This window comes from Scyliorhinus torazame, chromosome 5, assembly GCF_047496885.1.
Source record: "Scyliorhinus torazame isolate Kashiwa2021f chromosome 5, sScyTor2.1, whole genome shotgun sequence".
NCBI lineage: Eukaryota > Metazoa > Chordata > Chondrichthyes > Carcharhiniformes > Scyliorhinidae > Scyliorhinus > Scyliorhinus torazame.
The window spans coordinates 222,921,266-222,938,451 of NC_092711.1; the positions used below are offsets into that span (position 1 = coordinate 222,921,266).

At 43.7% G+C, this 17,186-nt stretch overlaps 1 long non-coding RNA gene across 1 annotated transcript in view; it reads right to left on the bottom strand.

Moving 5' to 3' along the window:
- The window catches only part of LOC140422746 (uncharacterized), an 89,517-nt gene extending 73,213 nt beyond the window's left edge, over nucleotides 1-16,304 (bottom strand). Inside the window, exon 1 of the long non-coding RNA XR_011947577.1 lies at nucleotides 16,201-16,304. This is a non-coding gene — a long non-coding RNA (uncharacterized lncRNA). The remainder of the gene's footprint in view (nucleotides 1-16,200) is intronic.
- Between the last annotated feature and the right edge of the window lie 882 nt (nucleotides 16,305-17,186).

Consider the following 17,186-nt stretch of genomic DNA (forward strand, 5'->3'; position numbering starts at 1 on the left):
CTACTCATGTATTTGTCAAGATGCCCCTTAAACATCACTACCGTCCCTGCTTCCACCACCTCCTCCGGCAACGAGTTCCAGGCACCCACTACCCTTTGTGTAAAAAACATGCTTCGTACATTCCTCTAAACCTTGCTCCTCTCACCTTAAACCTATGCCCCCTAGTAATTGATCCCTCTACCCTGGGATAAAGCCTCTGACTATCCACTCTGTCTATGCCCCTCAATTTTGTATACCTCTATCAGGTCGCCCCTCAACCTCCGTCGTTCCAGTGAGAACAAACCAAGTTTATTCAACCTCTCCTCATAGCTAATGCCCTCCATACCAGGCAACATCCTGGTAAATCTCTCCTGCACCCTCTCTAAAGCCTCCACATCCTTCTGGTAGTGTGGCGAACAGAATTGAACACTCCAAGTGTGGCCTAACTAAGGTTCTATACAGCTGCAACATGACTTGCCAATTCTTATACTCACTGCCCCGGCCAATGAAGGCAAGCATGTCGTATGCCTTCTTGACTACCTTCTCCACCTGTGTTGCCCCTTTCAGTGACCTGTGGACCTGTACACCTAGATCTCTCTGACTGTCAATACTCTTGAGGGTTCTTCCATTCACTGTATATTCCCTACCTGCATTATACCTTCCAAAATGCATTACCTCACATTTGTCCGGATTAAACTCCATCTGCCATCTCCCCGCCCAAGTCTCCAAACGATCTAAATCCTCTGACAGTCCTCATCGCTATCCAAAATTCCACCAACCTTTGTGCCGTCTGCAAACTTACTAATCAGACCAGTTACATTTTGCTCAAAATCATTTATATACTATGAACAGCAAAGGTCCCAGCACTGATCCCTGCGGAACACCACTTGTCACAGCCCTCCAATCAGAAAAGCACTCTTCCATTGCTACTCTCTGCCTTCTATTACCTAGCCAGTTCTGTATCCATCTTGCCAGCTCACCCCTGATCCCGTGTGACTTCACCTTTTGTACCAGTTTGCCATGAGGGACCTTGTCAAAGGCCTTACTGAAGTCCATATAGACAACATCCACTGCCCTACCTGCATCAATCATCTTTGTGACCTCCTCGAAAAACTCTATCAAAGTTAGTGAGACACAACCTACCCCTTCATTGCCTGAGTTGCAGTACCTTACATGGCCACCATCATGGCTGGTCATTGCTTGGCTGCAATGGTGGCACTATTGAGTTGTTACCGCTTTTCCTCCGTTTAGGTTAAGCCATGGCCGCAAAATAGTGATTTTGGTATGAAATTGAACTGCCTGCTTCAAAAGTCAATTTAACAGTTAACATATATAGAGTTGTTTCCTTGTTTAAATATTTTTAAATAGTACAGATTAATATGGAATTTACATCATGATGGGAGACTATTTTTTGATGTGTTCAGATTGATCCTCTTGCGAAAATCATTGATGTTTACGTTATCTAGGGGTGGCATGGTGGCACAGTGGTTAGCAATGCTTCCTCACAGTGCCAGGGACACGGGTTCAATTCTGGCTTCAGGTGACTGTCTGTGTGGAGTTTGCACATTCTCCCTGTGTCTGTATGGGTTTCCTCTTCGTGCTCTGGTTTCCTCCCACAGTTCAAGGATGTGCAAGTTAGGTGGTGTTACAGGTATAGGGCTGGGATTGGGCTTGGGTGGGGTCCTCTTTCCGATGGGCCAAATGGCGCTGTAGGAGTTCTATGAAATATGTAAAAAAGCTTTTGTCAGCCTTTTTTATCTGTTTGGAGTTGTTATGAATGGACTCTTCTTCTGTAGCCCAATATCCTGTGTTCTAATCTCCCTCAACCTCCTGTCAGGATAGTAAGCAGCAGTAACGTATTTGCCTGCATGTGGAGTCCTGCTTAAAGTTAGACCCTGATAAGTAGATGCAGCCTGGTTACCATGGAGACTGGGATCAAGCCAAGTCCTATTGAAACCCAAATATCAGATTTAATATCTGCACACATAGACAGAATCAGTTGGACTAGGTTTGTGCAGTTTTACAGACTCTCAGATTTACTGACCTAGAAACTCTGGGCACACAGAGAGAGAAAGAGAGACAGGAAAACAGCAGCTGTTGTGAATAGCAGGGGAAAAAGTTGTTCCTTTTTAGCTATCAGGTAGAATGCAGGTGGGAGCTTGTACTCTGGTTGAAGAGACAAAACTTACAGAGATTTAAGCACACTAAAGATTCCCACACTAAAATGTGGCTGGGAGAAGGAAACATTGGAGTGTAACTTACTACTTATTATTATTATTATAGTTGAAGATTGTTTGGTGATTTTCAGAAGAAAGAGGAAAACAACCTTTTGACGGATACTGGATGTTGCAACTTACTCAAACATGGAGAAGCGAATCCATTGAAATCTGGGAGTATCGTTGCATTGGTTTCTGTACATAGGAACATGGGAACATAGAAAATATTACAAGACTACATGTAAAGACTACAATTTGTAGAGAATGCAGTATAATATATAAACGTGGCATGGAGTTTCTGGTTGTGTTTGGAAGTTCAGGGGGGATATATTTTCTGTAGTTCAGTGTATTATTGTCTATTAAATAGTGATTTTAATTTGTTTGTTACCGTTAAAGTCTTAAACCATTAAATCTTGCCATGTGATCTTTCAAGTCGGTCACTGGGAATTCAAATCTTTATGGGGAACATCAGAATTTATTTTCCACAGATGTACAGTTGTGTTCTTGTTTAAATATTTTTAAATAATATAGATTAATATGGAATTTACATCATGACGGGAGACTAGTTTTTTATGTGTTCAGGTTGATCTGCCTGTGACTCTCCTTGATGATTACTGCAGATACTTGTGTTGAAAGTGTTGGAAGAGACCTGTGATGTTTTCTGACAAGCATGTACACACTAGACATGACTCGGTTTTGTACAAAATGTTCGATTCCAACCTTTTAAGGAAGATTCCTGTCGCAAGATTTGTTCAGGGAGCAGCAGAGTTTGAAATGGCTGCTTGCAACATATATTTATTATATGGCACCTTTAAAGTAGTAAAATATCCTAAGGTATCTCAAAGAAGTGTTATTAAACTAATTTGACACTGAGCCACGTCAAGAAATGTTGGGAGTGATGACAAATAGGTTTTAATGAGTATTCTAGTGAAGGAAAGAGCAAGGGAGAAGTTGAGAGCTATAGAGAGAATTCCAGAGCTTCAGGCACAGCCACTGTTGGGACTCTCGTTTTACCTTCTTCTAATAAGAGTCGGTTGACCAGTTGATTGGAGGCGTCGGAAGTACGACTTTATTGCTAATTATTCACTTTAATACACTCGCATTAGAACTGAATCAAAACTTAGAAATGAAATATCAAACAATACACAAATGGGTCAAAAACATGGCACAAAAGCATTAAACATAAAAGCATAAAGAAATCACTTTAAATACAAACAAACTGATAGATAATCCAAGAATTCAGGAAGGCAGGAATTCAGGAACAAGACCTTGACCACGTGGTCGTACTATAAGGGAATCCTTATCTATGGTCTAGTCCCTCATTTACTCTCATTGGTTTCTAATTCTCAGCTGAGACCTCCTGATTTGTTCAAATGGATGTCTATTTCTTAGAGGATGATTTATTAATCAAACATTGGCCATTACTTAAGATTGACTGGTGTCCATCAAAGTTAGTTCAGCGTCTACATGTGCAGTCTCATGAAAATAGGTTTCTCACGCCACCATTGGCCATAGACCTTGCTGTAACTAATTAGTTGATAAATTCTTATTGCTAAATGCACTGAAATACCACAGTCAATTCATTATATGAAACATTCACCAAAACAATATCTAAATTTCCACAGACAAGACACTAGAATTCAATATACAAGACAATATAATTCAACTTATTCTCACAGTCAATGCATTTTTAATAATATCACTCTTTAGCTATGCACTCAATTCGCACATGAATGGATCAATAAATCAATAATCTATCAGCCACCAATGATGGAATATTTGCAATTGGGTTGGTCAAAGGACCAGAATTAGCTGAGTGATATTTTGGAGGCTTGTGCGGGTGGAGATTAGAGAGATAAAGAGGGATTCGATAATGAGGGATTTGAGAATTTTATAAGTGGGGCATTGCGTAACCATGAGCCAGTAAGTTAGCAAGCACAGACATCATCAACAAACAGGATTTGGTGTGAGTTAGAACCCATGCAGCGATTTATGTATGACCTCAAGTTTATGGCGTGTACAAAATGAATGGCCAACCGATATTGGGTTGGAATAGCCAAGTTTCCAGGTAAATCACTTTATTCTGCTACACATCAAATTTGGGCCCCGTAACTAAGGAAGGATGTGCTGGTCTTGGACAGGGTCCAAAGGAGGTTCACAAGAATGATCCCTGGAATGAAGAGCTTGTCATATGAGGTGCGGTTGAGGACCCTGGGTCTGTATTCGTTGGAGTTTGGAAGGCTGAGGGTGGATCTTATTGAAACTTACAGGATACTGAGAAGCCTGGATAGAGTGGACGTGGATAGAACATGAGAGCATAGCCTCAAACAGTTTTAAAGGACGATCCTTTAAAACTGAGATGAGTAGGAATTTCTTCAGCTAGAGGGTGGGGAATCTGTGGAACTCTTTGCCACGGAAGGCTGTGGAGGCCAAATCACTGAGTGTTTTTAAGTCATAGTTAGATTCTTGATTATTAAGGGGATCAAAAGGCGGTACAGTGACGCAGTGGTTAGCATTGCTGCCTCATGGTGCTGAGGACCCAGTTTCGATCCCGGCCCTGGGTTACTGTCCGTTTGGAGTTTGCACATTCGCCCCGTGTTTACGTGGGTCTCACAACCACAACCCAAAGATGTGCAGGGTAGGTGAATTAGCCATGCTAAATTGCCCCTTAATTGGAAAAAAAGATCAGGGATTATGGGGAGAAGGCAGGAGAATGGGGATGAGAAATATATCAGCCATGATTGAATGACGGAGCAGTCTAGATGGGCCGAATAGCCTAATTCTGCTCCTATTTTTGCTCCTATTCCTGTTTTATGAAGATGTTCCCAGAAAGCTGGTAGGTAGGGAGCACCAGGTTAATCAAGCAATGATGAAGGAATGGCGATGAAGGGTATTATATGACTTATCAATGGTTGGATAAAGCTGGTAAACGGTATTAGAATGAATAGACTTTAATTTAAAAAAAAAATTTAGAGTACCCAATTAATTTTTTCCAATTAAGGGGCAAGTTAGCGTGGCCAATCCATCTAGCCTGCATATCTTCGGGTTGTGGGGGCGAAACCCACGCAAACATGGGGGGAATGTGCAAATTCCACACGGACAGTGACCCAGAGCCGGGATCGAACCTGGGACCACGGCGCTGTGAGACAGCAGTGCTAACCACTGCACCATCGTGCTGCCCCATGAATAGACTTTAATAAATATGTATTGTCTTTCCTACAGTGATCTTACAGATATTAAGCAGACAAATCTGAAAAGATAAATGTAAACTGAAACCAGAATAACAGGCTCTTTAATTGGGCAGCATACAATTATCCATTGAAAGTTAGCATTTTTGTCCCTTATGGCAGTTGTGCAATTAGTGCATCTCCATTCGATGATACCATAGAAAGGAGTCTGGCTACTCAGCTTACCATTTTCTTCAAGATTTTGTATCAAAAGGATCTTGACAGACATTTCATTCACACCTTGTCATGTGTTTTCAAGAATAGAAGCCAAAAACAACAACTTGTTTTTTGCGTCTTAACAATGTCATACTTACAAAGTAAAAATAAGAAACACAGTTCCGTTCAAATAGCACAGCATATCCGAATCTTATATTCATATAATTATTTGTATTTTTTCTTAAAGTTAAAATGATGATAAGGTGATGACCTGCTCCAGTATCATTTAAAACAAGTTGTTCTGGGATTATGGGTGTCATTAGGAGGAACAGCGTTTGTTATCCATCCTTAGTTGTGCTTCGGAAGATGGTGTTTGAGTCTACTTGGACTACTGCAGCCAGTGCACCCATTCTGCCGTTATAAAGGGATTTCTAAGATTTGGACCCACAGATGACGAAGTAATGGCGATATATGTCGAAGTTGGCATGATCCGAGACTTGGAGGGGAACATGGGGACGATGTTGTTCTCCATCTTTTCCAAACCCTTCTGCGCTTCAGCAACCAGCAGGATCAGATTTGCTAGAAATCTAGCTTTGTGCCTAAACTACATGCTGTTTTGCCTAAAATACAAAAAGCCTATTCAAAGAAAAACCTTTTACTCACCGCTTCCTATTGTTATTTCATTTCTCGTTCTGCGCTCGTGTAGGTGTGCGTTTATGTATGTGTGTTTTCATTTGTGTTTCTCTTTGTTTGTATTTGTACTGTTTGCTGGCAGCTGTTTGAAGTAGAGTATTGATGATTGTTCCTTTAAGATTGCATTACTCTGAGACACCATTACACAATGACGCCAAAGTAACTTGCTTTAGATGTGCCAAGTAATCATCTGCTAATGTTCTCAATCATACTTTTGTGGCTACAATTTCACTTTTCTTATAACATTCAAGAAATAAGCCAGGAAAGTATATGAAGTAGCGGCAGAGTATTTCTAAGACATCCTTAACTTTTCCATGCATTACAGTGACTGATTCTACCAAGCAGAGATTTGCGGCAGAAATAAATTGAGTACGAAAAGGATTCTGTTTTACTCACAACAAATTACAATTACAATTTATCAGGATGGCTGGCACAGGAAACAGGCGAATGTTCTGTCCTCGCCTTAAGGTTGGAGCTCCAGGTTGAAGCCTGTTCAGGATTGTGTGACTGACACAGCAACAGTTTCCAGTATTAAACTGTCACAAGTAAAATGAGTGTTAGTGGTTTTGGCCTAATCTTCAATGTTCACAAGATTGCGATTTACCAGTGCCAGTTCCACTACATCTGTGATAAATATACTGAATTCACTATTAGCAGAGGGTTCTAAGGTTGAGTTGAAACTAAATACTGGAGACTTCCTAACTCAGCCTTTCCCCTGTATCATAAAAAATAACACCTTTGAATATGATGAATACTGTGGAACTGAATGCAGAAAAATAGCTTCTGTCATCCTCCCACTACTAGTTGAGCTACTTATGATGATTAATAGTTATTATCAAGAACTATTGCACACCTTAACATGGAACACAATGCTTACTGGAAGAAATAAGCTATATTTAATGCCTTTCAAGATCACTGCATGTCCAAAAACACTTTACAGGCAATTAAATACTTTCTGAAGTGTATTGGATGTTACTTTCTAGGAGACGTGTCAGCCAACTGGCACACAGCAAGATCCCATAGACAGCAATAAGATGACAATCGGTTGATCATTTTAGTGATGTGAATTGAGAGATAATTGTTGGCCAGAGCTCTGCTGTTCTTCTTTAGAAAGTGTTGTGGAATCTTTCATTGGTGAAAGTTATTATTAATGAAAGTAATCTCATGAAAAAGTATTTCCCATTGTCTGAAGCAGTATCAATGCTGCCATATGAGGTGAAGTAAGAGCTATTGGATAATGCAGCTCTGGTATTCACATCTCATGTTCCTAGATATATTGGGGCAAATGTCTTAAATAGTCACAAACAAAATTATTTTCTTTCCAGGTAAAGACCTTTATTTCTTTGGAGTACAGAGTCTGCCTAGCATGTGTAGTGATCTCTGTAGGTGCATGCACACAAGGGGGTAATGGATAAATAGCTACACCACATGATCACTAGAGAGCTGGACCAACAGGGGTATAAAAAGCAGCCACACGGGGTCTCTCTAGCTCTCTCTCATGGGTATACTGTGAACAGGGTGGCATCAGAATAACATAGATAGTTAGTGGAGTTACGTTTAGTTATTATTGTTAAATCTTGTTAACCAATTCCTAGTTTCCATGTTAAGGTAAAGAACTCATGCATTTACAGTTATAGTTACTCAATAAATCTTTGTTGTTACTGGACGAGTTCGAGTCTTCTTCAACAAGATTCAGAGGACCTCTCACCATTAACCAAGGATTGAGTAACACGTGTTATCGACCACGCAGGTAACACAACATGGTACCAAGTAGTGTTGGCCTTAACAATAAAAACAGAAACTAGCTCGATTAGGTTGGACAGACAAGAAAAAGAAAAAACTCGGATAAGATATTCAGCCAAGAAAGGGAAATGCCCGAAAATTGCAAATAAGAGATTGAAAGCTACAAACCACAGATTTTTTTCCTCGAATTACAAAATGAAGCCCGAGCCTCCACCCCCAGCTACAGGTTACCTCCGCAGCAGCCTGGAACAAGCAGTTTGCAACACCCAAAGAGGAGAGCACAATGACAAATCCAAAATAGAAAGAGAGGATTTGCTCATTGATGATTACTGCTCAGACATGGATGAGTTATTCGGAATTGATGATTCACGGTTGAAAAGCTCAACACAAATCTTCTCATGGTAGATGAATCCAATACCATGATGCCATGGCAGATCGTCGATACATTGGATGACAGCAATACCCAAGAAGAAGGCGATGCCACACAGAGCGCACAGATCGACTCCACAGAGACAACACTGCAAGACTCCACTGAGGGAGTGATATCGGCCTCCATAGCGAGCTCATTGACAGGCTCCTGAATGGCCGCAAGCAGTGACTCCAGAGCGACAGCAGTGCATGAAGAAGACGATGAAGGTCTATCCATCTTGTCTGAGCAACCAGCAAAAGACTGAAAGTCTACCCAGCTCATTTAACCGGCAAGAAGACACTGAATGTCTACCCACTGTATGTAAAAAGAGTGACAAAGTGACCGCACTCAGCATACAGAGTGTGCAGGATCACAGCGAGACTGACAGATCTCAGCTCGTCTGTACAGAAGCACAGAGTAGGACTACCCTTGGGTCCAGTGAGACCATGTCAATTGAAATCTTGAAGATTTTAATTCCTGAAGAGGAGCATAAAGAGATCACAGATGATTCAAATGTACCGGAAATGTCTCCAGCAGAGGAGCACCAAGGCAGCAACGTACAGCAATCAAATCTACCACAAGTGACTGATGTCACCAACATCAATATGACATCAGATCATTCTCACAGTTCTCAAGAAGAAACGCTCAATGTAACTGACACCAACTGTGACAATTACACAAATTATCCACATGGAACACACATTGAGCGCAACAAGAGTACAAACATGCCATGGCATGGCAACAAATCTCACAAATTCGCATTTGCTCCACAACAAACAACTAAACCAGCTTTCAAGAAAAATGCAACACAGAATCGCTACCACAAGCATAAAAAATAGTATAAATCAGACAACAAAATGATTCGACCATTCCGATGTCTCGATGTCCTCACGTACACACATAAACACTGATGGTGGTCTCAACGACATGATGACATCAACACTGCCACCTCAACGACAGGCGAAGAGATCAACCCACCTGATCAAACTCATACAGTCTGGACTCACAAAGTTTTTCGTTAGGATTGGACTTTTTAAACATTGATTGACTTTGTACAGTCAATATACCATCACATTCTGTACACAGCGTTACTTGTTTTATCTGTTCCCAGTTGACTTAATTCATTATGTTTATTCAATTTTCGTTACACCATACAGAAAATCTGTAACACATTAAAAAGGGGGGGATGTAGCGATCTCTGTAGGTGCATGCACACAAGGGGGTAATGGATAAATAGTAGCACCACATGATTACTAGAGGGCTGGACCAACAGGGGTATAAAAATCAGCCACAAGGGGTCTCTCCACCTCCCTCTCGTGGGTGTACTGTGAACAGGGTAGCATCAGAATAACATAGATAGTTAGTGAAGTTCCATTTAGTTATTATTGTTAAATCTTGTTAACCAATTCCTAGTTTCCATGTTAACTTAAAAAACTCATGCATTTATAGTTACAGTTACTCAATAAATCTTTGTTGTTACTGGATGAGTTCAAGTCTTCTTCAACGAGATTCAGAGGACCTCTCACCATCAACCAAGGATTGAGTAACACGTGTTATCGACCACACAGGTAACACAACAGCATGGATCGACATCTACAGAGGCTAAGCTATTGCAGAATCATACATGTGCATATTCACTCGATTAAGGTCTTTCATATCCTTAATGTGGATCAAAAATTCTCAAGCTCACTGAAGCAATCACCAACTGACAAACAAAACCGATGCCCAACTATAGAGATACTACATCCCTATTTGGCAGGTTTCGATCTTCTGATCCCCTTACTAGAGGGACAGTTATCAGGCATAATTATTGTAACATAAAGGGAGTGTGATTTACATGAGATTTATGCTTTTAAAAATTCATTTTACGGGATGTGGACTTCACTGGCTAGATCAGCATTTTTATTGCCCATTCCCAGTTGCCCTTCAGAAGATAGTGGTGAGTTGCCTTCTCCGACTGCTGTAGACCCTGAGTGTAGGTACACCCACAGTGCTGTTAGGGAGGGGGTTCCAGGATTTTAACCCAGCGACAGTGAATGAACGGCAATATATTTCCAAGTCAGGATGGTGAGTGGCTAGGAGGAGAACTTCCAAGTAGTGGTGATCCCAGGTATCTTCTGGCCTTGTCCTTCTAGATGGCAGTGGATGTGGGTTTTGAAGGTGCTGCCTTAGGAACCTTGTTGAGTTCCTGCAGTGCATCTTGTCGATGTTACACACATCTGCCATTACTCATTGGTGGTGGATGAGTGCATGCTTGTGGAAGGGGTAGCAATTAAGCACGCTGCTTTGTCCCAGATGGTATTGAGTTTCTTGATTGATGTTGAAGCTGCACTCGTCTAGGCAAGTGGGGTGTATTCCATCACACTTCTGACTTGTGCCTCGTAGATAGTGGACTGGCTTTCGGGAGTCAGGAAGGGAGTTAATCGCCACAGGATTCCTAGCCTTTGATCTGTTCTGGTAGCCCCAGTATTTAAATTATGCAATCCATAGAATCCCCACAGTGCAGAAGGAGGCCATTTAGCCCATCAAGTCTGCACTTACCCTCTGAAAGCGCACTCTACTTAAGCCCCACTTCTCCGTCCCATCCCTGCAACCTAAACTGCACAACTTTGGACTAGTCCAGTTCAGTTTCTGGTCAATGGCAACCCCTAGGATGTTGATAGTGGGGGACTCTGTAATAGTAATGCCATCAAAATGGGTGATGGTTAGATCCTCTCTTGCTGGGGGAATGGTCATTACTTGACACTTGTGTGGCACAAATGTTACTCGTCAGCCCAAGCCTGGATATTATCCAAGACTTTCTGCATTTGGACATGGTCTACTTCAGTATCTGAGGAGTTGCTAATGGTATTGAATACTGTGCAGTCATCAGAGAACATCCCCAGTTCTTACCTTATGATGGAAGGAAGGCCATTGATGAAGCAGCTCAAGATGGTTGGGACCACACCATTACCCTGAGTGATGTCCTGGGACTGAGATGATTGACTTCCTAAAGCTATCTCCTTTATGCTAAGTGTGAATCTGACCAGTGGAGGGTTTTCCCCTGATTCCTATTGACTCAAATTTTGTGAGTGCCTCTTGACTCCACCTGGTCAAATGCTGTCTTGATGTCAAGGGCAAATCACACTTATCTCTCTTCTTTAATTCAACTCTTTTGCCCATGTTTGAACCAAAGCTGAAATGAGGTCAGAAGCTGAGTTGCCCTGGCGTAACCCAAACTAGGTGCACTTGAGCAGGTTACATACATCGATACATACATAGAAGACAGGAGCAGGAGGAGGCCTTTTGGCCCTTCAAACCTGCTCTGTCATTCATCACGATCATCGCTGATCATCCAACTCAATAGCCTAATCCTGCTTTCTCCCCGTAGCCTTTGATCCCATTCTCCCCAAGTGCTATATCTAGCCGCCGCTTGAATATATTCAATGTTTTATTATCAACGACTTCCTGTGGTGATGAATTCCACAGGCTCACCACTCTTTGTGTGAAAAGATGTCTCCTTATCTCTGTCCGAAATGGTTTACCCTGAATCCTCAGGCTATGGCGCCTGGTTCTGGACACACCCACTATCGGGAACATCTTCCCTGCATCTACCCTGTCTAGTCCTGTTAGAATTTTATAAGTCTCTCTGAGATCCCCCCCCCCCCTCATTCTTCTGAACTCCAGCGAGAACAATCCCAACCTAGTCAACCTCTCCTCATATGACAGTCCCGCCATCCCTGGGATCAGGGATGGCTGTGCAAGTGCCACTTGGCCGCACTGTCGATGACACTCTCCATCACTTTCCTGGGTTGAATTTGTCCTTGGTTTTTTTTGTGGGCAAGAGATATCTGTGAAATTTTGCATATTCTTGAGTAGACGTCAGTGTTGTAGATGTACTGGAACAGTTTGGCTAGAGGCCTGGCTAGTTCTGGAGCTCAAGTCTTCAGTACTATTGCTGGAACGTTGTCAGCTCCTGTAGCCATTGCAGCATCTTGTGCTTTCAGTTGTTTCTTGATATCAGGTGGAGTGAATCAAATTAGCCGAAGACTGGCATCTGTGCTGCTCAGGAGCTTAGGAGGAGGCTGAAATGGAGCAACCATTTCACACTCCTGGCTGAAGATTGTTGTAAATGCTTCAGTCTTTTGTTTTGCACTGATTTGCTGGGGCTCCCCCATCATTGAGGATGGGGATACTTATGGGGCCTCTTTCTCTGGTTAACTGTTTAATTGTCCGCCATCATTCATGGCTGGTGGGAGGACTTCAGAGCTTTTATCTGGTCTGTTGGGGTTGTGGGATTGCCTAGCTCTGTCTTTTGCATGCTGCATCCATTGTTCGGCAAGTAATCCTAAATTAAAGTTTCACTAGGTTGCCAGCTCATTTTTAATATGCCTGTTGCTGTTCTTGGCATGCCCTCCTGCATCATTGTAATTATGAGGCAGCTTTTCATTAAATGGTGTGCTGAGGACAATACAATTTCAATGCATGTTGAAATGAAAGACTATTTGCTGACTATTATGTCTAGGTCAATCCTCATCTAATTGAACAATAGAAAGAAATTATGCATTGTTACATTAGTGATAATAGTGTATGTGTTAATATATTGCACAGCTCCAATTTAAAACAGTAATCGACCATGTGTTAATCTATTGTGTTTGTTCAATTTAAATCGGTGGTTTCACAATGTCCTAGCTTCCAATGTGCGCTATCAGCAGTGTGAAAATAATTGATGTCTCTGTGATATCCATTAGAATTTAATTTGTGCATTCCTAACTCATTTAAACGGATCACACGCTGACCTCCCCTGGCGTGGCTCACAGGCAACTTGAGGTCTGGAGTATAGTTGGAGGTTTAATTTTTCCATCTCCACTTCTAAACTGCTAGATTATGGGTGTTTACCCATTCATTTCAACAAGGAATGGAGCACAGCTGGTGGCAGAGGGGTTCAAAGGAACTAGTGTGGAGAATGGGGAATGGTACATCCTGGTAGCCTGGGGAGTGGAGAAGACCACATTGGAAAAGGAAGGAGCAAGGCACATTGGAGCACTAAGTAGCAGAGTGCAGTGGGTGATTTTGCAATGAGGCCTTATCCAAAGATACAGGATATTAACATTTAAAATTAGATCTCGGCAGAAGGAGATTTGTTTTGTTTGCTCAATTTGAATATTAACATGCATTATTAACTTTTTTAAATGATTGAAAGAAAGACTGACTAATCACAACTTGAGTCATGGATTCCAGTTTGCAAACTGCCCCGATTGTAACAAGGCTTGGCACTGTAATTTTATATACCTATGTCATCGTGGCTAATTCTTAAAATTTTAAAACTGGATTACTAACTTTTTTTAAATGACTGAAGTCATATCTGGCTGTTACCTTTGAACAATTGGCACAAATCTGGCAGTATATAAGGAGTTTGTGCCTTTTATCTCTGAAGATGTGTCAAAGACCCCTGTGGGTTGCAGAGACCAATTTGAAAGGGAATTATACAAAGGTTGTCTGCATTTCATGAACCAGGAAGACCACCAGAGTTTTTTATTAGTGGTTTGATAGAACTGAGTGACTATTTCAATGGAGATTTAAGAGTTAAACCCATTACTGTGGATCTGGAGTCACATGTAAATTCTATGATCTATGATCTATGTAGGCGAGACCATGTAAGGACAGCAGATTTCCTTCCCTAAAGGGCATGAGTGAGCCCCAGATGGGTTTTTACGACAATGGTTTCATGATCAACATTAGACTTTTAATTCCAGATTTTTATTGAATTTAAATTCCACTATTTGTCATGGTGGAATTCAAAACTAGGAGGGCAGGATTCTCCGACCCCCTGCCGGGTCGGAGAATTGCCGGGGGCGGCGTGAATCCTGCCCCGACGCTGGCAGCGGCCCCCCCCGACGATTCTCCGGGCCCCGATGGGCCGAACGGTCGCCCGTTTTTGGCCGGTCCCGCCGGCGTAAATCAAGCCAGATTCCTACCGGCGGGAGCTGGCTCTACGGGTGGCCTGCAGAGTCTCGGCGGGGCGCGGGGGATCTGGCCCTGGGGGGCTGACCCCACGGTGGCCTGGCCAGCGATCGGGGCCCACCGATCAGCGGGTGGGCCTGTGCCATGGGGGCACTTTATCCCTCCGCGCCGGCTGCTGTCAACCTCCGCCATGGCCGGCGCGGAGAAGAACCCCCCTATGCATGCAATGGGATGACGCCAGTACACACTGGCGCTCCTGCGCATGCGCCAACTCGCCCTTCCGTGCCGGCTGGCACAGCGCCGACCTAACCCCTGAAGCGGCAGAGGATTCCGCACCTACTGGGCGGCCCGACGCCGGAGTGGTTCACGCCACTCCTCGGCGCCGGTACGGTCACCCTGCCGGGTAGGGGAGAGTCCCGCCCGAGATCCCCAGAGCATGATCGTAGATGTCTGGATTGCCAGTCAGGTGATTATACCACTATGGCATTACCACCCCCAGCCTGCTAGGACAAAGGACCCTGCACTCTTTCCTTCAAATTCTTAATAGTTGGAACAACCACAGGAGGGCAGACAAAGGAATATATGCCCTCTGTCTAGGCCTAAGTGGAGAGGTGGCAGTTATGCGATGTGACTCCCCCCAGCTGGGAGGACCAGTATTAGAGGCCGGGCTAAAAACGCAGCTAAGTGTTGACGCCGGCGTGTTTTACACCGTCGTCAACAGGCCTCTTGGTAAGATTCTGTAGCCCACAGGGGGGCCAGCACGGCGCTGGGGTGCTCCGCGCTGCTCCAGCTGTCGTGCACGGCCCTGCAATGCTCGCCGCGGGTCTGCAAATGCGCGCGGCGGCCACCTCCCCGCCGGCACCACGCAACATGGCAGAGCCACACAGCGGGCCAGTGCGGAAGAAGGTAGGCCTCCCCCAGATCGCGTGTGCCCGCCGATCAGTGGCCCCCGCCCCGGGAGACTGATCCACCCCGCCACGACGCTGAGCTCCCGCCGGTTGGAACCATATGTGAACCACGCCGGCGGGAACTCGGCTGGTCGACCCTGGATAATTGACGCGGGGGCCTCTTTTAATGGCCCCCGACCGGCGCTGCGTCGACTGCGCACGCGCAGCTGATGCCGATTCTCCGGTCGGCAGAGAATCATGTCCTGGCATCGGACCCGATCGCGGGTCTGAGGCCCCATTCTCCGCCCCCGCGCCGAGTGCCATTTTGGCGCGGAGGCTTGGAGAATCCCGGCCACTGTCTTACTGGACACTGCAAATCAGTCTTCCGTCTTCCATCTACCAAGCAACAGCACAGAAAAAAGTCTCTGTCCAGGTTTGAACGCCTACCCTCAGTCTTCACTGTTTCTCCTGGAACATCTGAAATTCTGAGGGCAATTCTCCGAGCCCCGCACCGGGCTGAGAATCGGCGCATCAGTTTTCAACCTTCTGACCTCTGCGAAGGAATACACCATTGGACTTTGGAACCCGATTCTGGACTCACGTGAAACAATAAGTCTTTGTCCTGTCAGTCACCCCTTCTCTATCTCAACTTGACTGCATGATTGAAAAGGAGCCCGCGATGCGGCACTCATCACACAGTTGAGTGTGGGCAAATAAACTAACCCTCCGAGCTTACCCAAAGCTTTGTTGTGGGATTATTAATAGAAGTTGGATCACACCAAACCCAAGGGGTTGGGAAATACGCCACCGCTTACAAAGGGAGAATAAATTCAAACACCTTTCTGTTTATGGATAGGTGTGGAGAGGAGAAATCGGGGCTGTTTAAATTAAACCCCCTCCGGCCTGAAACACTATCTATTGAAAGCTCAGTAAAAATAATATGCTACCTGGTTGAAGCTCATGGTTGAGGAATGCAAACTCCAGAGTTGAAGCAGGAGACAAGCTGCCAGGTGGCGAAACGAGTCCGTGTTGGGCCGAATTCTTGGAGACCTTTCTAACATGCAATGGCTTGCTGCTTTGTATTCACAGAGTGATTACGTTTTTATGTATTACTGTTAGTTCAAGTCACGGGTAGTACAGGGTTTGCATTGTTTATTGGGATCCCACTGCTCTCTATGGCAGTGGATCATTCATCACTTTAGTCAAGCAGATTCGCTGAAGAAATACATCACCTTATTTCAAACAAGATTAAAATGTTGCATTCCTTACTGATGCAGAATGAGACAAGTTTCACTGACATGCTCTCCGTAACACATTTATCACATTCATTTATATTTAAAATGCCAGAAACGTTATCCTTCCTTTCCAGCAATTCTTTTTATCTCCCTGATCAGCCAGGCACAGCTGAAGTGCATTGCCAGGAGGTTCAAATGTAAGACTCTGCAACTTACAGCTGGGGATGTTATTATGCATTAGGAGAACTCGGGTGGAGCAATCGATCGATGATCATAAAACATTGAGGATATTTGGCCATGTTGTACAATGTTGTGTCAAATGCAAAATGCATTTGACACAACATCCCACAATCTTTGTGGCTGCCTGGTTGCTTTGCATCTCAATTGAATGTGCCACTGGAGAAGTGACAGGCACCCTAGGCTGCAGGAGAGGCCCTCCTTCGTCTCAATGGGTCGCAAGATTGAAATGAGGCATATTCATTAACTATCACCCTCGAATAAGATTGAATGCATTTAATTCAATTCAAATATTTCATCACAAGTTACAGGAACTGCATAATCATTCATATATTAATAAAACTGTCATCAACTTCAAGGGGTCAAAAACAAAATAAATATTCATGTTCGGTTGGTCACAGGGGGAGTGCATGGCTCTCACAATCAATGTTGTGTGTAATCAGCACGCACCTCATTGCACG